The sequence below is a fragment of the Sarcophilus harrisii genome, chromosome 2 (assembly GCF_902635505.1).
Source record: "Sarcophilus harrisii chromosome 2, mSarHar1.11, whole genome shotgun sequence".
NCBI lineage: Eukaryota > Metazoa > Chordata > Mammalia > Dasyuromorphia > Dasyuridae > Sarcophilus > Sarcophilus harrisii.
The window spans coordinates 183,701,220-183,727,248 of record NC_045427.1 but is presented as its reverse complement, the minus strand read 5'-3'; the positions used below and the strand labels follow the sequence as shown (position 1 = coordinate 183,727,248).

Sequence of the window (26,029 nt, the reverse complement as noted above, 5' to 3'; positions counted from 1 at the left end):
CAACAGCAAAGGGTATATTCTAATGTTGATTCAGTGCCCATGGGGATAGGGGGATTAATTAATTCATTGCTGTATAGAACTTGGAGATCCTCAGATAGATGGTGGAATGGAAGAGCAGCAGATGATTATTAAAGTATTAAATCCATGCTCTGCCACTAAATATAAGGCAGCTGAATTCTCACCAACTGTTCAAGAGAAAATGTAATTCCTACACATCTAGCCCCAGGGAAAAATGAAAGAGCAGTTATAATGCACTGAGCTGGCTTTCAAATATGTTTATTTTTATTTTAAAAGTTCAGCGAGGCTATGCATTGTTGAGTCGGGTCTTCACAGTTTGGTATTATTTATAAGATAAGTTTGGTGCAGAGATACAGGAGGGGGGAAAAAAGCTTTTTCAATCTTTTAGCGATATAGGTTGAATCCCCACAGGATGAAATAAGGAGATGTGCTTAACCCATATTTCTTGAACTAACACGTATATTAAGAAGTTTATATGGGAATAACTTCAGCCACCCCTTAAAAGGCACTAGCCTCTGGGGTGGAGTGTAGCAGCTCTTCAATTGAGCACATGGCAACAGGGCCTTGCAAGCTTCAGCCAGCACAGAGCATTTTACATTTTAAAAAAAGCTGGAAGCAGCATATCAGGTAGGCAGAATTTAATTACCCTCTAGCAACCAGCCAGGCCAGCAGGGTTAGCATCTACTTTCCTGGAAGAGTTACCCTGTGATTCTGAGTACTTGCAATCAAGCTAAAACCGGGGAGAGTGGAGGGAAAACTGCCTCCTCTGTGTCATCAGTGCCTAAGGATGCCAACTCTGCTGAATATTGACATGCCTGTGAATTTGACTTGTCCTGAGGACCCTTAGCAGGTCACCTCCAGGAGACCATCAGTGAACCCTAGTCAACATTCCAGAGCAGATATAAAGTGTTTGTTAAAGATAATGATCCTTTTGGGTCTACTTCTGAAATATCAAATGCCTCATGCTACTAATAGCTAGCTTTTATATAATAGCTTGCATTTTTGTAGCATTTAAAGTCCAAAGCATTTTATGTATCATTTTATGCGATTCTTACAACAGCCCTAGAAGGAATGTGCTATTATCATCCCCATTTTACAGATGAGGAAAATTGTCAAGAGTGCTAATTGACTTACCCAGAGATCTTTAATTAGTAAACGTCTGAGCCAGAATTAATCTCATTCCAGAATCCCAGTCCAGCACTCTCACCATTGCACCTCCTCCCTGCTTACTCTGTCCCATCACTGTTTAGCCTTCTCCACCCCTCTCTCATTTAATCAATCAGCACCTACTTTAAGTAAAACATTGTGTTGGGTACTTCAAAATGTACAAATACTATCATTCAGTTTCATGCATATTTAGGAAGTGCCTACTATGAGCACAGCATGCTATTAGACTGGGGACATAGAGAAACCAAAGTCCAACAGTTTACCAATGAGATACTTAAGTTTGGCTAATGGAGAATTTAGTGGATTGTGAGCCCTAGAGTAAAGACAATCAGAGCAATCACTAATAAAGGCAAATGTACCAGTGAGGAAGTAAAAACTATTTGAATCTTTGGTGTTGGGCATGTAGAGTGGGTGGATGTAACTAAAAAAGGAAAATCCAGAGGCATTTGCCTGTGTGACACACTTCGCCACGGTAGCCCTGAGCATGGACTCTTGGAGTCAATTGGGTGTTGGCTGGTCTGAAGCACTACCTGGTACTGGGTCCTGCTGTACTTGACAATCCTCAAGGAGACATCCAAGAGACAGATTGTGACAACAGAGTCTAGTCTGCTTTATATAACTAAGTAAATATTTCTGACCTTCCCTTTCTGTAATGTTCTTTTTTTGATTTTCTGGGGGTCTCTGGAGCATAAATCCAGCTCCATTAATGGAGGAAGATCTTAAAGTCCATTCCCTAAATGACAGAAATCTCTCTTTTCAGACTATAGTGATTATATATCAAAAATATTAATAGATATGTTGACAACTGTGCTCCTTTGTAAATTCATTTCAAATTAACAAACATCTAATAAGAATTTATTTATTGCATGCAACATACTACTAGGTAAAAAAAAAAAAAAATGAGATAAAATATAGTCCCTACTGAAAAAAAGACAATTATGGAGGTTTTGTTTTCTAATATACTTACTGCCTTTCAAAGAGAAATTTATTAGTCTTTCGTGAGTACCTAAAAGGCACTGCTACTCTAGATACATACTCTTTTCCCTTTTCCCCTGTTCTCATTTATACAGTGCTTTCTATTTCCAAAGTACTTTATTGTCTCATATTCTCATGGTTCTATTTTTGTGTCCTATCACATTCATGCATGGGATTGATCCACTCACATAGCAATAATGGGGAGAACCCTGAACTTTGACTTTGAGGGGGTAAACTCTTGAGAAGGTCTCCTCTGGATAGGCCAGCATCAGGGAATCAAGATAAATTGGTTTCATTCTGTTATCTTGGTGGGACTAGCTACACCCTCTATTCAGTTGAGTCCAGGGCCACTCCTATTTAGCCCAAATTTAAGTAGTCTCATTTAGCTGGAGATCTATCCCTGATACCTCTATTGAACTGAAAATTAGTCCAGGACCATTTAGCTCTAATTTAAGTGGTCTTATTCAATTGGAAATCCAGGCTTGAGGCAATGATAACATTGCATTCAATTGAAACTTCAGTTTCAGTTTTCCTATTTAAAGGGCAATTTGGGGGCTCATTTCTTTGCAGAGGCCCAAAAGCAGGACCATGCCTGGCCAAGGGATATCTTCTTAGCATAGCTGCCTGCAAGGATCCCTGCCCCCTGAGAAGAAATTCTCTTCTCAGCATTAATCCCTCTTTATCTCTCTGCCAGGATTTCTCTATACTCCTTGTTTATCTCTCTGCCAGGATTTCTCTGCTAGGATCTTTATTTTTCTACCAGGATTTCTCTGTTAGATCTTTACTTCTCTGTAAGGACCTTGCCACCAAGTTGCCACCTAGCAAAAGCTGACTTCTTATCCAACAATAAACTTTCTTTTTGCCAGTCTAACTTTTTGGGTTTGTGAATCACATTGAACCTCTGTGCCAACCAGAAGGGATTCCTGCAACTCTCTGCACTGCCACTAATTGCATAAGCTATGACAGTAGATATTCTTGTAGGGAGAGAAAAACACACACCTTTTTGGGGATTTCTAGCAAAGAAATCTCAGAGGGCAGTAGATTTGTTCATTTTAAGAAGGTTATTGATACACTATGTACTTGATCAGTTTGAGGACTCCACTAAATGCTAATTTTATCATGTAGAGGTTGGTTAGAATTAGGACTAGTCTTCCTTCCAGAGCCATTATTACCTTTATTAGTTAGGTCTTCCAGAACCAGCTTTACCTTTATAAAGTAGCATTCTTTTGTAGTTAGATATCCTCCATTCTAGAATTAGTATAACCGAATCCATAAAACCAACCTAAGGCAGACATCTTGGAGTCAAAAAGTATACATTTAAGACAATCTAAATTATAGAAACAACTTGAATCCATGGTATGGTATCCCGAAAATTACAATCACATCAGTCCCTCCTCAAATAGTATTCCTGAAATTATAGTCACATAAGAATCAAACCCTGCACTATCACTTATCATTTCATTGGAGTGGGAATGATTCTAAGGAAATATATTCTGCTCAATATGGATGAATGTTAAAGGATTCAATTTTTTTTTAACTTCAAGGACTTAGCCATCATATTAGAATAATTAATTTTGGTTTAATTGGATAGTTTGGAGAAGGCAGGAAAATATCACTGGATACTACATAAAATGGGACCTCACTGTACTTATGGTAGAACGTAATTTCTGAAGTAATTGCATATTTTATTTTTAAAAATATATTTCAATATGTATATATAGTCAAGTCCAGAATTTTTCAAGAATGATTAAAACAGAAATAAATTAGGGCTGAGACCACATATTTCCCAGGAAACTCAAAGAGAATTTTTATAGCTGAGTTTTAATTTCAGAACCTACAAAAAAAGGGCTTGGGGGGAGAGAGATCCTGCAGATTCTTAACAATGGTGATAGCATTAGCTGATGCTTTAATATACCACATTTGTAAATGCCTCCACTAGGCCACAGGGCCCCTGATGTAGCAGCAGCAGTAACAGCAGCAGTAACAGCAGCAGCAGCAGCAGCATGGAATTCAATCTTTCCCATGCCCTTGGAAGTTATTTTGGCTTCATGAAGTAATATCCCTTCCAAAATCATATGCAGCTATTTTCTGTGTGTGCAGTGTTTATGTGCAAGTCTCAGGCTGAAAATTTGCTATGAATATTTTATGGAATACTTTTTGGAATTCTTTCATTTGTTCTTTTGGAAGGCATTGTCTGCTGTAGTTTTTTCATTGTTAGCAAAATATACCCACCTCCTGTTCCTCCAATGAATAATACTACAGCTGCAGTAAATAGGAATTCCAGGTCCTGTTTAATTTATGGTAATGATGTTAGTTGTGCTGTGATTCATATTTTTCATGTTTCTCTTATTAATCTATCATTTAATTGTTCCAAATTTCAAAATACTATAAGCTATTTATAATACATGCCTTTCAAAAAGACCTCCATAATATTCAGTTGCATGTGAGCAGCAGTTATATCCTGTGAAAGCGTGAGATTTATTGAAAGTGTTTCTTTCAGTGGGTAAAGCCCCTTAGCTATGAGCTAAAGCTAAAATCATTTCCTATTGTTTTTTGTCAACAGAGTAAGAAGTCTGTTTTAAATGATATTCTCATTCTACACAGTTTGCTTTTTTTTTTCATTACTTCCCGGATTTCCTTATTTTTTTCTGTATCCCCAGGACAAAGTGTGTTTGGCCACTGTTTAAGACTATCCCTTTGTTGGTCTTAACTCTTCTCAGTTCTTTCTTCAGAGTTCTTTGCTTTCGTGTAGCAACTTTTTTTTTTCTCTAAAGGATACAGAATAACCTGTGTTTATCAGACTGGGGTATTTGTTTTTAAAATTATAGATAGCATCACAGAATGTCAAGAGGTAGAAGAGTCTTTATAAGCCATCTAATTCATAGCAGACCTGAACAAGAATCATCTCTATAGTATTCTGGATATCTATCCCCCTTGAGGCAGCCTATTCCAGTTCAAGAAAAGTTTTCATACATTAACTTCACAATTATCTCTTTTCAATTTTCACCCCTAGTTCTTCCATCTGGGCTTAAACAAAACAAACTCTTGCCCCTCTTCCATGGGTAAATAAACACTTTAATGCTAAAAAAAATAGGTATCACAAACATAATTTTCAAAGAGTTGTCACACACATCTCATATATCAGGAAATTATCTAACAAAAAGGAATGAAACTTCTTGGGAGAGGCTCAACCATCATGTAATGACTGTGACAAAGATAAGAGGCCAAACCAAAAGCAAAAAAAAAAAAAAAAAAAAAAAAGTCTATTAGGATAGTAAGGAATACCGCTTTTGCTGATAGCAGCTTCAATTTCTTAGAATCCAGAATGGTTTATTACTTTTTAGGTCTGCTTAGAATACACAAGCAATCAGAAACATTCTGTTGTAATTCTGTTGCAAAAGTGGCACTTTTTCTATGAGAAAGAGAAGAGAAAAGAAAATTATATAAGGGAAACTTTGAGGGGAAGTGTTTGCCATGCAGCTTACAGTTATCAGAATAAGACATTCCCCATTCAAAGGCACAACACAAGGAGAGTGACAAAATAGTTCTTACAACTTTGAAAGAGATTCTTTTAAACAAAACTGGTTAAGGTACCAGTTCTGGCAAGACTTCAAGTATCTCTTATGCAAAGTCAACAAATAGTTGTTACAACAGTGGATAAGACCAAGTACTTTGCCATATCTTTGCATAGTCTATTATATTTCATTTCTCCTTTAATAAAGTGAAGAAATTTATACTGTCAGGTGACTAGTGGATTTCTACATTGTTAGTCCATCAAGAGAGCAACTGATAGCACAGTAGATGGAGTGCCAATCCTAGAGTCAGGAAGATGAGTCTTCCTGAATTTAATCTTGCCTCACTTACTAGCTGTGTCAATCTGAGCAAGTCACTTGATCCGCTTTGCCTCAGTTTTTTCATCTGTAAAATAAGCTGGAAAAGGAAATGGCAAATAACTCCAGTATCTCTGGAATACCATGAAGACTGCAAAGAGGGTCACAGAGTCAGATACGACTAAAGAACAACTGAACAACCACAAAATTAGCACTCCTTCAATATAGCATGAAACAAATGTGGTTTCTATTTTTCCCCACATACACATATATTAAGATGTGCCCTAATTACTTGCCTTCCAGGGGAGGGGGAAGGAAGGGAGGAAAATTTGGAACACAAGGTTTTACAAGTTTCAGTGTTGAAAAATATCCATGCAAATGTTTTGAAAATAAAAAAGCTTTAATAAAAAAAAAAGTACCCAGCCCCCCCCAAAAAAAAAAAAAAAAAAAAGTGGCCTAGGAATTTTACAGGGCAGGTAACATCAACATCATTTTTGACAGATGATAAAATTGAGACAGACAATCTTTCCTCAGTTCCCCCAGGTAGACTCTGCATAGTGGAGTCGAAAGAATGATCGAAAGAACAAGAAACTAGGACTCTGAGTCTATTCCTTATAACTTTGTGATTTTGCTCAATCTCAGCTTTCTTCCTCTGTCAAGTAGGTGCTTTCCCAAACAATATCTAAATCTTGTGATCCCTAATGAACCTACACCTTCTAAATCAGAGTTTCCTTTTCTTCTTATATATGTCCAAGTTGTGGGTCCCGACTCACATATACTCTTTTTGTAGGTAAGAAATTGCAATTATTACAGTGAATTGGAACTTGAAAATCTACATGGTTCAATTCCAGCACAGTTGTATTTCTAGTGGTTTTGGTCAAAACTAAGAGACAATGAAGACCTTAATTAAGAAACATCAATCAGAGACAGGCCCAGCTTGGAGTGACCTCAAAAGCTATCTACTCAGCCCCTTCATTTTACAGATAAGGAAAATAAGGTATTGGGGTACCAAGTGGCACTTATTTCCTAGGCCAGATCTAAAGCCAATTTCTCTGACTCCAAAGTCACTGTAAGTTACAAAATACAAAATTCCCCACAAAAAGTGTTCCCTTAAAGATGAAGAGAGAAAAAATTTAAGAGAGGGTAAAAGTTTAAAGAATCAAATTCTTCCAGCTTTCAGAAGTATAGAAGCATAAAAGCAAGGGAATTAGCATTTGAAGTTCCATCTCTGCCACTTACTGGCAATAAGAACTTAGGTATTTTACTTAATCACTGTATGCCTTAGCTTTTCCAACTAAAGTAATTGGAATAATATTTGAGTTGCTTTGAGGTCATAGCCTTGTTGTACGTTTCAAATGATATAATACTTGTGAAAAAACATTTTGTAAATATGAATGTGCCAAATAAACATGAGTTATTAGTAAGTCAAGCTACTATCTACATAGTTGTGTACTAGAACCAGTTGTGAGAATGAACGCGTTGGAGATTTAGGGGATCAGATTCTTCAATATATGATTATAATTGACTTGATTTTATATTGTAATGGATTCTCTTAAAGTATGAGGGGATTTTTTTTTTTTTTTGCTCAGAATTGTGCTGCGTTCTGTTACCCTAGAAATGTTTGCATGAAAATATAGTAGCAGCAAAAGGAAATCTGCAGCAAAATCCTTAATAGCTTGTCTGAAAGCCTTCAACATGTCAGCAGAGGGATAAAAGGAGCATCAACCTACTGTACCAAAACTAGGAACGCATATGCTCTTGAAAATTTCCTGAAACATTTTGTGCTCTATTTAATGCAATTGTATAGAACTTGGAACTAAAAATTTGGGTCAGAATTCAAACTCTGCTGTTTACCAGCCATGTGTTTGACTTTGGACAAAATATTATGTATGGTATAGTAAGTGACATGAAGACTGGATTTGGAGTCAGAAGACCTCGGTTCAAATTCTGCCTTACTACACATTTACATGCTTGACCATAGACAAAGCATTTGACTTTTCTAGACCTTAATTTTTTCATCTGTAGCATAAAGATACTAATACTTATACTACCTAAGTCCTAAAGAGTTTGGCTAAAGGATTATACTAACAATTTATTACTTTAAGCATTGGTATGTTATGTTAAAAATGCAGCATTTAATCTATAATTTGGTAATATGAAGAATTACCTTTAAGGTTTAAAAACAGTTTTCCTCATAGCAATCCTTTATAACAAATTGATGCAATTATCATTATTTCCATTTTACAAATGGAGAAACTGAAGTTCACATAGATAGTAAATATAAAAACCAAGACTCCTGGAACTTAGGTCCAATGTTCTTTCCACAGGACTACACTGCCTTCCAGATACCTCAGTGATTTTTCCTTCCCATAAATTGGGGAGTCAAAATCATAGTATCATTTTGGGTAACTTGTCCTTGTAAAATAAATGAAGGTCATTCTTTTTCAGACTACCCACATAAACAGATATCTTCTCCTATCCCATCCAGCCACTTCAGGTGTCCTATCACTCTAGTCTCCCCTCACATAGTTTTGTGTCCTCTTACATGCTATCTCCCATAACTCAAGAAATGTTATACCTTCCTCATCCAACTCTGAAATTTCCCATGATTTTGTAGAAGCAGTGACATTGCCAGGAGTATATTTTTAATTTGGAGTTACACCTGTAGATAGACTATGATTTTACTGGTGATAAGAATTCCCAGTGAAGAAACTCCCTTCACCAATGGAGATTAATATGTGTTCTGTAATTTCTATATTTGCTTGGGGCCTTGAAAGCTTTAGTAACTGCTTAGGATCACACAACCAATATTGCCTAAATCTTCCTGATTATGAAATCTGTTTTCTCTGGCTAAAACCATGGCCAGAAAGTATGTTTTTAAAGGAAGTATGATGCCAGCCAAAGAATGCTGGCTTTGGATTAAAAAAAAATGTATGCTCCTTGAGGACAGCGATCATGTCCCAATTAAACTTTACAGATTCTCCATCCCACCCCATCTCAAAAACAATTTTGCTGTTAATGCTACTTATATGACCATGGGCAAGGTGATAAAATTCTCTGAAGCTATCTCTCCATTTTCATAATAAGGATAATAATGTCTGTACTGGGTTAGCACCTCTAAAAATGTGAATATTCTGATCATGATCTCTGTCCTATATCCCATGATTTTGAGGGTAAAAAATAGTTAATCAATAATATAATCTGTAATAAAAAAATTAATATGACCTTTGCAATGACCTTCTTGAATCAGATTTTGAAACTCCCACCTAGCTTGATTAAAGCATTTGTAACTTAACATGTTATTATCAAGTCAGACAGACTGTGAGGGATCTGGCTGGTGGGGAGGGGAATGGGCCTTTTCAGCAGTCTTTAAATCACAATGAGAATGCAACTTCATGCATAACCATTTATGCATAGAGGATCTTTTCTATTTTCAAGAATCTTATCTGATTCTAAATCTATTACAAGAAGGAAGGAAAGAGCAAGGAAGGAAAACTAAGGCAAATAGAAGTTGAATAATTTGCCCAGCTAGTAAATGTTAGAGACCAGATTTGAATTTAATTCTTTCTGACTCCAAGCTCAGAATTCTATCCACTTAACCAACTACCTCCCTCTAGTACCTAAGGATTGTCCCCACCTCTAGGTTGTATCTAGAATGGAAGCTCTAGGCTGAAGCTAATCTAGGAGGTCAATATTGGTTCTCCCTGACCTGACTCTGGAGAGAGTTTATTTCCAGGATACCTGGAACTTCTTATTAGTTTGTGGAGCAAACATTCCAATTGGAAACAGAAACCCCAGAATTTTTTTTTAATAGATTAAAAAAAACTAACAACCAATAGAACTGACCATTATTTCTGAGTCACTCGATACAAACAAGCAGCAATAATCTTAGAGAAAGGAGTTTCTGGGATTATCCCAGTCCAGACCCATCCTGCAAAACCACTATAACAGGGTCTTAACTGTGGGGATCCAAAGGTCTACTGTGTGACTTCTAATCACAGGGCAATGGGACTTGCATTTGAAAAGGATCTTGGAGATCACTATTCAAACTGTTACCAAAAAAGAACAAGGGTTCTAAGTTTTTACATAGGGTCAGTAAAACTCTCTCTCTCTCTCTCTCTCTCTCTTTCTCTCTCTTTCTCTCTCTCTCTCTCTCTCTCTCTCTCTCTCTCTCTATATATATATATATATATATATATATATATATATTAAACATTATCCTTTTAATTTTTATTCAGCTTAATAAAATATATAGCAAGTCAGCATAACAAATGAGTAAACATTGCTTTTTGTAAGCTTAATAAATGTCTTGTATATGTATACATATGTATAATTTTCCATATCATCAATGTTAATTAAAATACAAATTAACTTAAAATACTACTAAATTCAGAAGAGTTTTTATCATTATATATTTTCTCAATCAATGGTACATATAATGTCATGTAGTGGTCTGTGAAATGTTTTGACTTTAGCATAGCATCATAATTGAAAAGTTTGGGAACAATAGATTTAGTTGTCTCATTTTACACTTAGGAAAAGTGAGTCCCAGAAAGTTAGTCAGATGCCCAAGGTTATATAACTAATAAGTAGTAAATTCATGATTTGAACATTAGTCCTCTGCTTCCAAAACTTCTCTCTTTTTGCTTTACATGATGCCTCTAAAGCTTAAACCTTAGATACTTTAACAAGGATATTTCTATGCCTCATAGTAGTTGGTAGGCTCTAGAACATGATAGTTGAGAAATTCAGAGAACATGATATTGATGTTTTATTCCATGATATTTATTCTCAAGTAAACTAAAGAGATGCTATATGATGTTTTCCATATTTTACAGATGGATAAACTGAGGCACAGAGAAATTAAGTGACTCCCCCACGGTTTTACAGCCTAAGAGGAATAGGATTAGACCTCAGAGTTCCTGACCCCCAGACCTGTGTCCTTCATATTGAGCCACCACGCTGCCTCCCTACTTAAGAGAAAATACTTTCTATAAGGTAAATGGTGGCTTCTTCTTTGTTTTTGGACATATGGGATGTGCCCCCCAAAAGTTACTACATCTAGGTATATATCTATATCATTTCTATCTATATTTATATATAACATATTAATATGACCTATGAATATATACTAAGTGCTAAGTAACAGATGACGGAGTTTTTAATTTTTTTTTTCTATTTACTTCTAAATAAGAGTCAGTTTGAACAATTTTTAAAATATCTGTAACCTTTTATTTTAATCTAATGAAAAATCAATTTTCCTACAACTGATGTGAAGGCCAAATAAAACTTACCCCATTGAATCTATAATCCTTTGATTCCATAAAAAAACTTTACCTTCTTATGTAACGTTTAACCTATGAATTAGAAGAGGAGCTTTGTCACCTAAGGAAAAAAGGTGCAGTTACTAAAAGCAGCATATAGTGTAATGACAAAAGATCCAGAGTATGTGGAGTCAAATCTATTATGCAGTTTAGCTTGGAATTTTGGATTATTCATTTAACATTTCTGAGCTTCAGAGATTCTGACCAGCTGAACTATGTTATGATTATGAGACAGATAAATAGATTACAAACAAACAAACAAAAAAAAAAAAAAACCACAGGGAAATATTTGAATATGAAAAATCAACAGGTGTACTTAAGTGGGTTAAATGGACAGACTTATACATGTGTGTGCATGTGAAGCAACACATAGTACTTCAGAGTTGTTGTAAAGAAAGTTAGGAATCATCTAATCCAATCTATTCAATTTACAGAGGATGAAGCTGAAGCAGAAAAGTAGTAATTTGCTCATGGTTTTATAGCTACTAAGTGGCAGAGCTAGGGTGAGAATCCACTTCCCCTTGCTATGAACTATGCTAAGCTGAAAATAAATTACCTTTACATAAATTTAACCATCTTCAAGAAAGACATGGATGGGGGCTTAAGGAGTGGGAACAGGAGGAACATAAGTGATATAAAACAGAGGAGTACTAAAGCAGCAGGACAAAATTCTAATTAGAATATCATTTGTTTGCAATATTTTTTCCTTCTCCTTGAGGCTGTTCTAGTGGCAGTGCAGAGAGTTGTAGGAATCCTCTTTGGGCAGAGATGCAGGTTCAACATGAAGGAATTCACAAACCCGAAAAATTTGAATGGCAAAAGGGAATTTTTCTGTTGGCACTGAGAAGCCAGCTTTGCTAGGAAGGCAAACTTCTCAGTGATAAGGTCTTGGCAGAGAAATAACAAAAGGTTATCACTGAGAAGAAAGTCTCTTCACAGCAGGCAGGAGTCCAGGTAGGCAGCTGTGCCAAGAGAAGAGGTCTCTTGGCAAAGCATAGTACTTCAGACTTCTGCAAAGATATGAGTTTAAAATTTTAAATTGTCTTTTTTATAAGAGATCTGAGATTGGGATTTCCATTGAATAAGATTCCTTCAATGTCTAAGCCCCCAGGCTTAGATTTCCAGTTGATTGAGACCACTTAAGTTATATCAGGTCAAGATCTCCAGCAAGCTAAGTAGGAGTGGTCCTGGATTAATTTTCAGCTCAATAAAGGGTGCAGCTAGTCCCACCAAGATAACAGAATGAAGCCACTTATCTTGTTCCCTGAGGCAGGACTCTCCCAGAGGAGAGTTTCTCAGAGTTCACCCCCAAAATCAGGGAGGACAGTTTTAGGGTTTACCTCCATCATCCTCCTATATGGAAACAGTCCCTATTCTGATCAATCATGAAATATTTGAATTTTGTCTTTCTATCCCCTGCCTCCTCTTTCTATGACCCACTCCCCACCCCAATTATTACCTCATCCCTCAGTTCAAAAAGCAGCTCTGCCATGAAACATTTCATGCTCCTGCAATTATTAGTTCCTCCACACCACTATCAGTTCCTCTATGTTTATTTTGTATATGTGCACACATTGTTTCTCCTTATAGAATGTAAGCTTCCTAAAGCACAGTGCTGGGCACATAGGACTTAATAAATTCTTATTTCTTATTTGATTAAAATGAAAAATAATCTGATATCAGTTATTTACCTTTTATGGATGACTGACTTATTATACTTTGGTCTTGAATTCATTCACACTAACATGCTATCTCAGCCATCATTCACATTTTAATTTTTTAAAATACATTTGTCAAAATGAAAGGAATTTCCTCTATAAGAGAATAGTAGAGAAATTTAGAGTTGGAGAATCTCATGATATCAGATAGGACAAGGTCAGAAACTTAAAGGTTAGAAGCCACTGTCTTCCTGTTTTCTTCCTGCCCATGTGTTGGAATGGGCCAATTTGATTTGCAACAGGCCTTAAAGGGCTGCAGAGAATAGCAAATGGCCTTGGAGGAGCTATGTAAGTAAGGACTGTAAATGTAGAGGCCAGCAAACAGTGTAATTAGAAACTAGCAGTTGAATCCAAGGAAAAGCAGTACACACTAACAGGACTTTCTTTACCCACAGGAAGAGGAATCTGTGACTTTCTGTCATAGCCTTCAAATTCCTATAGCCAGCCTGGTTCTAGCATCCATTTGCCAGCAGTCATTTTACTCCAAACTCATCATCCTCTTCTCAGCCAAATCACATTTCCTTACTGATAAATCAAAGCATAGAATCACAGAACTTTCAGCCTACAAAAAATATTAAGGATTATCTAGTCCAAATTCCTCATTTCAAATTTGAGATGATTGAGGTTCAGAGAAAAAGAAAATAGCAAGTTGTAGTCAAAATACCACTGAATGTAGAAAATCTAGCCTTTAATAAGTCTGCTTTTTACTGTCTATAACCCCACAGGGTAAGTCACTTCCTTCTCAAGGCCTTCATTTCCTCATGTGTTAAGTATTGTATGGAGAGAGTTAGCTGAAATGGTCTCTACAATCCTTTTCACTTCAAAAATCTATGTCACATGGCTAGCAAATAGGGAAGGAAGTATTAGAATGCAGACTCAAAATCCAGAATTCTTTTCAAGTCCTGCTCACCCCTTCTTCTGTCCTTCAATAGATATTTGTTTCCTGGCACAGTTGATCTTTTTTAGCTAGTAGGGAATTATCTTTTTGTACCACAACCTCAATTTACCGGGTATCCTGAAATGCATTCCCCAGCTTCTTATATTATTTCTTCTTCTGAGAGCAGCCTTGTCTCTCAAGGTCTCAATTTCCTCCTCTGTAAAAATAGAGGTTTGGGCTCCTAGAAGTAATAGGAAGCCACTGGAATTTATTAAGTAGGAAAGGGACATGATCATTATCATGTTTCAGAAAAATAGCTTTAGTGGTAGAATGGAAAATGGATTGGAGTTAGGAGAGACTTGAAGCAAACAGGCTCACCAGAAGGCTAATACGGAAATCAAAGCATAAGGCAATGAAGGCCTGTACTAGAGTGACAGCAGAGTGAGAGGAGAAAAGGGGGTTATATTCAAGAATGCTACCATAGTGAAACTAAAAGCCTTTAGCAACAGCTTGGATATGGGGATGGGGGGAAGAGAAAGATAGAGAAGAGTCCAGGATGACTCATTCCTACATTGCAAGGTTGGGGGACTGGAAGGATAGTGTTAGTATCTCTAGTAATAGCAAAAGTAGCAGGAGGGAAGGGTTTAGGGGAAAAGTTAATGGGTTCTGTTTTGGACAAATTGAATTTAAGATATCTACTGGACATTCATTTTGAGACATCTGAAAGGCAATTGCAGGTGTAAGATTGCAAATCAGCAGAGAGATTGGGATAGGAAGAGTAGATTTGAGAAGCATTAGGATAAAGATGATAATTAAATGTATGTGAGCTGCTGAGATCACCAAGTAGAAAAAAGGACATAGAGCAAAACAATTATATATAAAATGTATATTAGTGTATATAAAATATATATTATCATGCATGATATATAATTGCATATAATATGTATTATATATATATATATTATATATAATTATCTTAAAGAAGATCCTATAAAGGAAACAGAAAAGGAATGATAAGATAGGTAGGAGAAAATGAAGAAAACATCATTATTGAATAGAGAGTTCCACTCCTATGCCCTCAAAGGACAAGGGCAACAAAAGATGGAAGACCTCAAGTCAAGGGGAGGGTGGATTTGTATTATACTGAAGGTTCTTCACGTCCCAATTGGGAGATCTTGACAGAAGGAGTAGCAGATGCCTTGTGCTAATAAAGATAGAAATGGCTGCTTTGGGGGAAATGGGATATATGTGATCTGACCACAAAAAGCTTTTCCTCAGAAAACACCATGTGCTGTTAAGCAGGAGACAGAAAGATCAGGGTCCTAGAATATCCAAGTTCTGAAGTCTTTCACATGAGGAAGGTGGCTGTGAGGCAACATCATGAAGAGGAAGACTCCTTACCAAGTGGTAGAAGGGGTCTCAGAGGCAAACAGTTTATAAATAAGGAAACTGTGTCCCAAAGAGGGTAAGTGACTTTCCTAGAATCACTCAATTAGTAAGCGTTAGAGATAGAAATAAAACCTAGCTTTTTCCAAAGATTCCAGAATCAGGGTCTTTTCCACTATATCCCATTGCTAGTTAAAAATCAATATTTTTCATTAGAGAAGCTTTCTTAAAAAGAGTCAGGATAGTGTGAGTTTCAAATCCTCTCTCTGAAATCCTGACACAGATAGGTTGCTGACTTCAGTTTTCTCATCTACAAAATAGGGATAATGTTGCTTATAGTAGTATTCTAAGTATATCATAAGGTTGTTGTGAGATTCAAATGAAATAATGAATGCAACATGCATTGAAAACTAAAATTTTATATGAATTCAATTATTTTCCCCATCTTCTACTATAGCTAATGAGGTAGGTTTTTTTTTTAAGGGAATCTTAGATTTGATAGAATCTTTCTGCTAATAAATTTAGTCATCTTTTGAATATATTATATTAGTTGCATTATAAATATCTCTGTGAGTAGCAAGTGGTATGTTTTATTATACTTATTTTACAGATATGAAATTAGAAGGTAACAATATACAGCACCAATACAACTGCAATACTAAATGAATCAAACTGGTTTGGTGAGTCCCCTTCACAACTTAAGGTTATATAGCCTAAGGTCACAACAATTATACTGTTCTAGACCACCAAAATAAGTGAGAAGAGGCCCTGGGCTTTGATTAAGTAGAAGCTTTCACTCAAAGTCCCTGGCCCAAGCCAGCTATAAAACTAGGGATTACAAAATTCCTCTTTAACTCCTGTCAAATCCTTGATTATTGTTCTGCATCCCTAAAATCCATTTCAGGCAACACACACACACACACACACACACAATACACACACACACGTGCAAACTTGGTGGAGTTGAAAGGATGAAAGTCTGCCAGTTGCTATGATGCTTCTGGATAGTGTGTAAATAAAGGAGGGGGAAGTGAGGGGTAAATTAGTGGAATAGGAATAATAAAAGGGCTACATGAAGCAGGAAGAGTTCAAAGCTCTCCACTTTGTTCTACATTCTAGACTTTTTATATATACCTGCCAACAACAAAATTGCTGATCTTTATTTACCTTTTTGACCAACACAAAACCATAAATCTGTCTATAGACCTAAATAACTTAGTCATGAAATAGTCCGATCTTTTGACTAGTTGTGTCTATACTTTTTCCACTAATGAAACACTCTAGAGGTTCACTGCTAATCTTTACTGGTGGAAGAAATGGTATGCATTCAGGGAAATGATAGCTGAAGTTATTACAATTGGTAACTGTTACACAGATCAGGACAAGGCAATCTACTAGATTTACTACATTAAAAACATCTCTATTGTATCATAAAACTAGGATTCAGCTGTTCTCTGTGTGCAGGAGACTCCTAAATCCACTTATTTATCTTCATCTATTTCTTGAACTCTAATCTCACATCTCCAATTGCCTGCCAGACATCTCTACCTATGTGCACCATAGGCATCTCAAATTCAAAATAACCAAAACAGTGCTCTTTTTCTTTACCATTTACCTCATCACTCTTCTCATTTTCCTCTTTCTGTCAGGGATATCATCATTCTTTGCAACTACTTAGATGTACAAAAAAATATATCCTGGAGTGAGGTCATCTTTGACCTCACTGTCACACCTAATATCCAACCAATTGCTGAGTCTAGTCAAGTTCACTTCATCAATATCTCATATACTTCCCCTTCTTCCCTTTCTATCACAAACCCAAATTTAATCTTTCATCACTTTTTGGCCAAATTATTGCAAAAGCCTCCTAATCAGTTATCCTATATCTATCTTCTCTCTCTCTTCAATCTTTTTTTCCCTACAGCTGTCAAATTATTTTCCCCTAAAACACAAATGTTACTATCTTGACCAAGAAATTTCTGGATTGCCTTTAGTATAAAACACAAGCACCTCTACTTGACATTGAAATTTATTCACAATCTATCTGGCTCCAGCCTCTTTTTAAAGAAATTATACATTACTTATTCTCATATAACCTATATTCCAGTAAGCCTATAATGTTTGCTATTCCATGTGACACAAAATTCCACCCCCTACTTCCATATCTTTGTGTAAGCTTTCCTCCCTGCCAGGAAAGCATACCCTTCTGGAACAACGATATCCCTTTAAGCTAAAGTGCTATGTCCTTTAAGAGACTTTCTCTGATTCCCTTGGTTGGTAGGATTGTACCCAAATCACTGTCTATGTATTTTGTATATGCCCAGTGCATACTTAATATGTATCTACAAACTTATTCTATAGTTCACATCATGACCTTGGGCTTCCCTGACACACATATATTTCTCAGTAGGAATATATAAGCTCTTGCAAGAAGATAATATCTCACTTGTATATTTAAATTTTGAGTACATAATATAATGTTCATTAGTTAAGATGTTTTACTAAAGCTTATTTACTATTATTGAATGAATGAAACATCTTATTTCATCAGAAGTTATAGAATCATAGTTTTATATCTCTAAGGACCTTAAAGGCCAAGATCTTTCAAGAAGTATGAAAAATGAGATTTTGCAACTATATTGTGATTGTTGCCCACCCATTTTGTGTGTGAGATAATGACATGAACTGGCCATTTAGGTGTTTTTCTCCTAAGCTCTTACTTTAAATGATTCAAATCTTCTCTTTCCCCATATAGGAAAAAAAAAATAAAACACTTTAATTTATATCACTTACAAGAGTAAGTTAAATTCCTCCCTGCTTTCTTAGAGGCACTTTCCTAGTTTCCTTCTTGAATCCCTTTCTTCCTTTTCAAAACTTTTTTTCCTGGTCATACCATATTTAGCGTGTTGTGTTCAGTTCTAATCGATATAGGATGCTGACAAACTGGAGCATGAACAGATGGAAGAATAGGGGGCCTCTAACCTTGCCATGTAAGCTTTGATTAAAAGAAGTGAGAATAATCAATCTAGGAAAGGGAAGAATTAGAACCATAGGATCTAGCATTGGACAAGACCTCACTTATTTGAGGCCCTGATTTTTAAAAAAATTTATTCTTAATTTATAAGATGAAATAAGCATTTCCATAACATAGTTAAAAAAAAAAAAGATTGCACATGAAATTGCAAATCTATTATGTACAACTTGCTGTTTTAAATATTTAATAAAGTTATCATGTAAATTTCTCTTTTTTTCTTCCCTTCCCTACTTCCACACTAAAGATGGCTATCATTAGATAGAAATATGTATATATGTGCATATATACAAACATGGATATTATATTTGTTAAATCATTCTATACATATTTTTATTTATGAGTTCTTTCTGTGGATGCAAATAGTGTCTTCCTTTATAGGTTCCTTATGGTTAATTTGGATTCTTATAATAGTCAAAATGACTTAGGTATTCAAAGTTCTTTAAACAATATTGTTGTTACTGTATACAGTGTTCTCTTGGTTATACTCATTTTGCTTTTCATTATTTCATGCAAGTCAGTCCATGTTTTCTTTTCAAAAATCAACAAGAGTATCATTTCTAATAACACAGTAGTATTCCATCATGAAAAGAATTATCACATGGTGTGATACAGGGGTTCTCAATCCAGGGACCTTAAACCTTTTTTTTTTTTGGAAAATATTTTGATAGCTTCATTTAAATATAATTGGTTTCCTTTGTAATCCTGTAGATTTTGTTTTATGTATTCAAGACATTCTGAGACAGGACCTATCAGTTTCACTAGGCCAGAGGGATTGATGGTGCAATCAAGGTTAAGAAGCCCAGGGTAGAGAAAAGAGCAATTGATTTGGAGTCAGATTTAGTTCCAAACCTGATAATTGCTAGATATGTGACTTGAGAAAAATAATTTCATCTCTCTGAGCTTCAATGTTATCATATAAAATGAAACTTGACTATGTAATCTCTTGTTCTTCTGCCTCTAAATATATATGGATCTATTCTTTCTAACTAACACTATAGCTTGGCCTCAGGAAAAAGAAGGGGGATAGTGAGAGAACTATGACCCAAGGTGAATATTAAGGCGAGATAGATTTTAGCTCAATATAAAGAAGAAATTCTTGATAAAATTATAGTTTCCCAACAGTGAACTGGGCTTCCTAATAGTTATATAATTTTTTAATTCTCTGATCATTTGGGGAAAAAAAATTTAAAGAGAAATTTTCTTAAACTTTTTTCAAAATCAAAAGGACATTTAAAAGATTACATTAAGCTCCCTATATTTTATTTCAATACTAAAACTGGAATCTTATTTTAAGATTTACATAGTGTTCTAAATATGTTCTCATTTGATTCTTACAACAACCTTGTGAGATAGGTGCCATTATTATTCCCATTTTGTGGATCAAATAACTTAGGCAAAAAGAAGTTAGGAAACTTCCCTAGATTCACATAACTAGTAAGTATTTGAGACAATTTTAACTTAGATCTTCTGACTACAAGTCCTATGTTCTATGTACTTGCCACCCTGCTGCCCCCAAGTACATATAATCTCAGTGTTTTATTTTGTTTTCATTTAAAAATAGAAATCCTATCAATTCATTCAAGTAATATTTACTATGTACCTACTTGATAGAGAATGGTTAGTGTAATTAAGACTTTATAAGTAGCTTTAGGACTTTTTTTAGACTTTGTCATGAGGATTGATTATGAGGAATTTAAGAATAATTCCCTTTGTAATTTATAATTTGCTTGAATGTGATATTATTTTTCTTTCTTCCTGCTGTTTTGTTATATGTAGATTAGTATATCTGTAGAAGGACCTTGAAGACAGCTGGCATCCTCAAGAAAAATCTGATATAAAAAACAGGATATAACCTAAGTCTTGAAAGGCACAAAAAGGAAGGAACTCTTGAAAGAGTAATAATATGACTAAAAGAATAGAAGAAGGGGAGTCAGACTTAGAATAAATTGTGCATACTGAGAAGAAGTGAGAAATAAGATTGACTAGATTGGAAATGGATTCATCAGGGTATGTGAAAGCTAGGTAAAGGGCTTTAGAATTGAAGATAAATGACTATAGGGATCATTTAATGTTTGTTTGGGATTATAGGATTTAGAGATACTACAGAATTTGAAGATCATATAGTTCACTATATTCATTTTATAGATAAAGAAATTGAGATCCAAAGAGGGGACTTGCCAAGATCACAAAAATAATAGAGTCAGGAATCAAGCAAGTCTTCCAAATCTTATTTTAGCACTCTTTAAACTATATGATTCTAATGCTTGACAGTAAGGTGTTGAAAGAGACTGATTGATTAGAATGAAGAATTGAATCTTGGAAAAAATAGAGACAAGAAGACAGGGTAGAAGGCATGGAAGCATAACTACTCAAATTAGAGTTGTGGCATGGGAAATGGCAAATCCAATTTTCCTTAAAAGAAAGAATTATATATTTGTGAGTTATGAGGTACAATAAAAATTAACAATTATATAGGACTTTGAAGTTTGGAAAGCACTTACATATATTATCTCATGTCATTCTCAAAATGACCTTGTGGATTAAATATTTACCAATATTGTTGTTTCCATTTTACAGATAAGAAAACTGAGCATTAGAAGGGAAGAGGAATAAATGGAGACCAGTTTGAATTCATGTTTCTTGACTTACAGGCCTATGTTTTTATTATTATATACAATGAATGATCAAAGGAATCTATGACTTTTCCAGGGTGGGAGACTAACAAAATAATGTTACTAGTAAGAAAAATGTAGAAGTTTAAAAGAAAAGACACTTTAGTGAGAAAGATGTTTATCTATAACCATACTAAGTTGTGAGTGACAGTTGATACTCTCAAAGAGGACCAAAATGACATTATTATGTTAGAGTCAAGTAAGTGTGTCTGACTGTGGCTGATCAGACCAAAACAAGCTTGGAATGCTTTGCCACAGGTAGATACAAATAGGACCTATGAACATTTAGGGTGTATTCTCTAACTCTGTGCATCTCATATTTCTTCTGAGCTAATTCAATTCTATTCTGCTCATAGAACACAACACCTTCTCTGATGAAGATACACTATGCTGGGCAGTCCTGTGCTAGTGTCTCTTATGTCATACAATCAATCCTAAAATTCTTGAGAGACTTTGAGAATGTTTTTGTATTGCTTTTTCTCATCCCTTGTGAATGCTTGTCCTCTGTGAGTTCTCCACAAAATAGTCTTAATATGACAGTAGCATCCAAATGGAAGTGTTCTAAGGATAATATGAGAAATGTGAGATTGAAAACTGGATAGATCAAGAGATCTAGAGTGAAAATCTATGAAACTATCGGAACAAAAGAGTTTTTAATTTTAAAGCAATGCCCATGCCTATGAACAAGGTGCTGAGACCCAACTAAATAATGAGGAAAAGTTCAAGTAGAATCTCATTCAATATATCCAAGTTATTATATTCTCCCTGTGATGCTATGTGGCTTCAAAACTTGGAAAACCATATATAAAAGAATCAAAATCCCCAAACTCCAAAGACTGTAATACTTATGGTAGTTATAAATAGCCATCAGTATATGACTGAACAATTATTTGTGCATGGGACAAGTACCAACAAAACATCATCAATTATATACAAATCACAAAAATAAGGGGGGGGGGGGAGTAAGTCATAGAGGGGGAGTAAGGTATAGCAAATGGATAGCTTGAGTACTGCAATGTTATCCATAGACTACTGATAATTTTACTCATTAGTTAGATCCTCTATAAAGGATTTACAAAAAAATAGAACAAGGCTTGTACAGAATAAGAGAGGTTGAATGGTCTGCCATCTGCAATATAGAGGAATTACCCATCCTGATCAGATTCCATTCAAAAAAATAAGTATTAATGCTCAGGAAAATGATCCCCATGGATAAACTAGCTATCTGACGTGGTTTCAATGAATTCTCTCATATTAAAAATCCCATAGACACACTTTCTCAAGAGCTTGAATAAAAGTCACTTTTTATTAAAAACAACAACAACAACAACAATAACAACAGCAAACTAGGTTATGTACGATTTGCATTATAAATAGGGAAAGAGAAGAACACTGGTTATATAATCTTTTATTTTACCATTCCATAAGAATTAATTTTCAAAAACCTTCTTCATTTCCTCCCTAACACTTAATCCAAACTCACTGATTGAAAATAATTCACAAAAAAATAGTCAGGATTTTGTTTTAGGGTTTGGAGTCAGTATCAACTTCTTGTTTCCCTCCTCTGGGTTCAAAATATTGACTTGCAAAGGGAGAACCATTCAAGAGTGGCACAAACATTGAAGAATCAGGGCAAGGGGTTATGTTAGGATGGGGAAATGAAAATGACAGCTACTTTCAAATTCCTACAGAATGACTATGTGGATTGTATGAAATATCTGAATTTAAGCTTAGTTATAACAAAACAATTAGTTGTATAGATTGAAAGGTTAATGTAGACAGGATCTATAACATATTTCTTTCTGTTCTCTATAGTGCACAACTGTGATTTTTACATAGTAGTTGCTCAAAAAATGATCTTTGATAGGAGATGGGCTTCTTTTAGATTAAAGAGAAATGAAAAAAGAACTAAAGTCCAATACACTAACACGTAGGGTCAGGATAGCATATCAAAGAAATCAAGGGAGATAAGATTTTTTATGGTATGAGGCATGACCATGTTGGTTTGTGCCCCAGCCTTGTAAGAGACCTTTCTTGCTCTCTTCTTTCTTTATGGCAACATATTTACCCAAACCTGAACACATTCTAACAGATTAGAAAAATGGAATGTTTCCAAAAGGAGCAGTCACATTAAAAGTAACTCAGTTTTAATTACCTAAAAGTAACTCTAAAATAAGAAAGCTATGAAATGCATTACTGTAGTTGCTAAGCCCCAATCGGTGTACTTCCCATTTAAACAAATTCTTTAAAAGATAATACAATTAGCTCTTAATGATTAAATATTCATTAAAAACAATGAAAAACAAGAATTAACATAACAATAAATCTGTAAACCTAATTCACAGTCTCCCACAATGTACACAATACAGATAGGGAAGAATGTATCAAACTTAGGGAAAAAAAAAAAAACATGACTTGGAGAAAATCAGAAGTTTAGGGAAACTCACAATTGTGGATAGCAGGCCTTGATGTTTTTGATGTCCTTAAATAATACTCTGCATCAAAAATCACCTGTTGGATAAAGTTGTTTTCAAATTTCTATTTGTCTTTAAGGAAGAATTACTTTTTTTTTTTTTTTTTTTTTTTTTTTTTTTTTAGCAAAAGCAGTTTTCATAAGCCTAGGATCTTCAGAATTATTATGATCAGTTCTCTTGGTGAAACTTTGAAGAGTTTCCCTCTCATACTTTAGGGGTCATTAAAGGAAAAGATAAATCAACGTCTCATTGACCCAACCAGTTTTGTTAAGTTGCAGAGTATTCTTTTTACTCCATTAAATCCCAATTGCAAAGATTTTCCTCTACACTATTCAACTCCCAGAAGAAAAACTTGTCTTTTCCTCATCAGCTCGTCAGTTAACAAAGCAGACTCTTAAGTTTCTTTCACCTCTTGGTTTGACTATGTAGTCATCCACCTAGCTGGACTGCTCTGAGATCAGCTCTCTTGAAATAATTAGAAGTAGCCTCAGTTCCTACTACTCCACTTCTGTCTCTTCTGTTGGCTCCCATCACTGATTTAATCCAATCTCAAAGAAGGATCTCCTAGAGGGAAGTGGCTAACCTTTATCTTATGGTATTAAACTAAATGCACAGTCCTATCAGGGATGTTACAAATAAATAATATACAATTCTCCATGGTTAACAAAAAGCCCTACTTTTCTGAGTTTCTTAGCTATTAACCTCTAGGTCTTTATAATAGCCACATACAAACTAGCTACTAAGGATTGAAACAATCAGTCTCCTTTAACATAAGTAAGGGCTTTTCTCTAGCACCTGCTTTCTTTCATTTTCTCTTAGAGCTATGTTCTATCCTAAGAATGTTTTTCTCTGAGATGCTGCTTTCTCTCAGTTGTCTATATTTCTGCCCCTTTCCACAGATAAAATTGTCCAAATTTATTAAAAAAAAAAAAAAAAAAGATAGTGTTCATAGTGTCGAATTCAATGAAGAAATCAAAGGAGGTGATAGTATGATGGAATAGCTGAAAGACATCCTAATTTCTCTGACCTCAGTTTCCTCACTTATAAGGATAATAATAGCACCTACCTTACAGAGTTGTTTTGAGTATTAAGTGCTTACATTTAATGCATATAAAATGTTTTTAACTCTTAAAATGATATATCAATGCTAGTAGTGGCAGTAGTAGTAGTAATAATGGTGGTGATTGTGGTGGTGGTAGTTATAGTAATAGTAGTAGTAATAGTAACAGTAGTAGTAACAGCAGCAGCAGCAGCAGCCGTAATAGTAGTAGTAGTAGTAGTAGTAGTAGTAGTAGTAGTAGTAGTAATAGTAGTAGTAGTAGTTGTAGTAGTTGTAGTGGTCATAGTAATAGGAGGAGTAATACAAATAAGATAATACTGATGATAACTCATAATTTGATGCTTAATATGTGTTAGGTATTGTGCTAAGCGCTTATCTCATTTGATCCTCACAATAACCCTGGGAGGTAGCTGCTATTATTATCGCAATTTTATAGATGAGGAAACTAACACATTACACAGCAAAGTAAAAAGACCAAGAATAAATTAGGGATAATGAGGTGAAGTCTGAGCCCTCTACACTTTGCTTCCATAAGTACTAAAAAATTCAGAAGCAAAGAAAGACAAATTTTATGTATTGTAATTTTATTTATTATCTATCTATAGAATACAATTGGTATCTTATTATGTCCTGCCACATGTTCTAAATGCCTATACACCTTTTAGTTCATTTTTCTATTGGTAACTAAGACTATTAGACTATCTTTTGCCAGGATTCTTTCATCAGAGTGCGTATGTGCCTGCAAGTATTGCATCCCATTGTGGGTAGGGATACTAAGTTTATATTTATTGTAGCAACACCAAACACAATGCAGAACACAGAGTGGCATTTATTTAACATTTGTTGATGGAGGCATTCATCTCCTGTTCCCAAAGGAAATTATTAATAGAATAATACCATTTATCTTATATCACCATTATTTCATAAAAACTATTTTTCTTTCTTTGCCCCTAAGTTAATCAACTCAGTTTTTCCAGGCAGATGTATTTGTAGCCTATGTCTGCACTAAAATACAATAATAATAAAAATAACAACAATAATAATAGCTAACATTTATATAATGCTGTAAGTTTTGAGAAGTACTTTCCACAATTTATCTTGTGGAGGGGGGAGTATATAAGTGCTAGTTATATTTGTGCTGCCTTTAATGCAGTCTATAATAATATTAACTTTTTTGGCTTCTATTTTTGACTAATATTGAGTTTATGGTTAACTAAAAACCCACTTTTTAAAAATTAGACCTATATATCATTCCTGAAAGGATAATAATAGGTATTATTATGCCTATTATAGACAAGAAAACTAAGACAAATTTTACTCATAATCAACACAATTAATAACTATTCCAGAACTAAATCTAAATCTCCAGGTCTATAAGCCTCTGCTTTTTCCACTAGACTGCAGGGGAATCTGTGTGGCCAATGCAAATAGCCTGGTGTTTTTCATCCCAAACTTAAGGACTGAAAATTGTCAAGTTGGTTTGTGGAACCTCCC

At 35.0% G+C, this 26,029-nt stretch overlaps 1 protein-coding gene across 1 annotated transcript in view; it reads left to right on the top strand.

The window, feature by feature from the left end:
• The window catches only part of MYT1L (myelin transcription factor 1 like), a 660,434-nt gene that overhangs the window by 349,705 nt on the left and 284,700 nt on the right, over positions 1 to 26,029 (top strand). Inside the window, exon 6 of the mRNA XM_031951169.1 lies at positions 10,829 to 10,988. The gene's annotated coding sequence lies outside the window, so the exon portion shown is untranslated. The remainder of the gene's footprint in view (positions 1 to 10,828; positions 10,989 to 26,029) is intronic.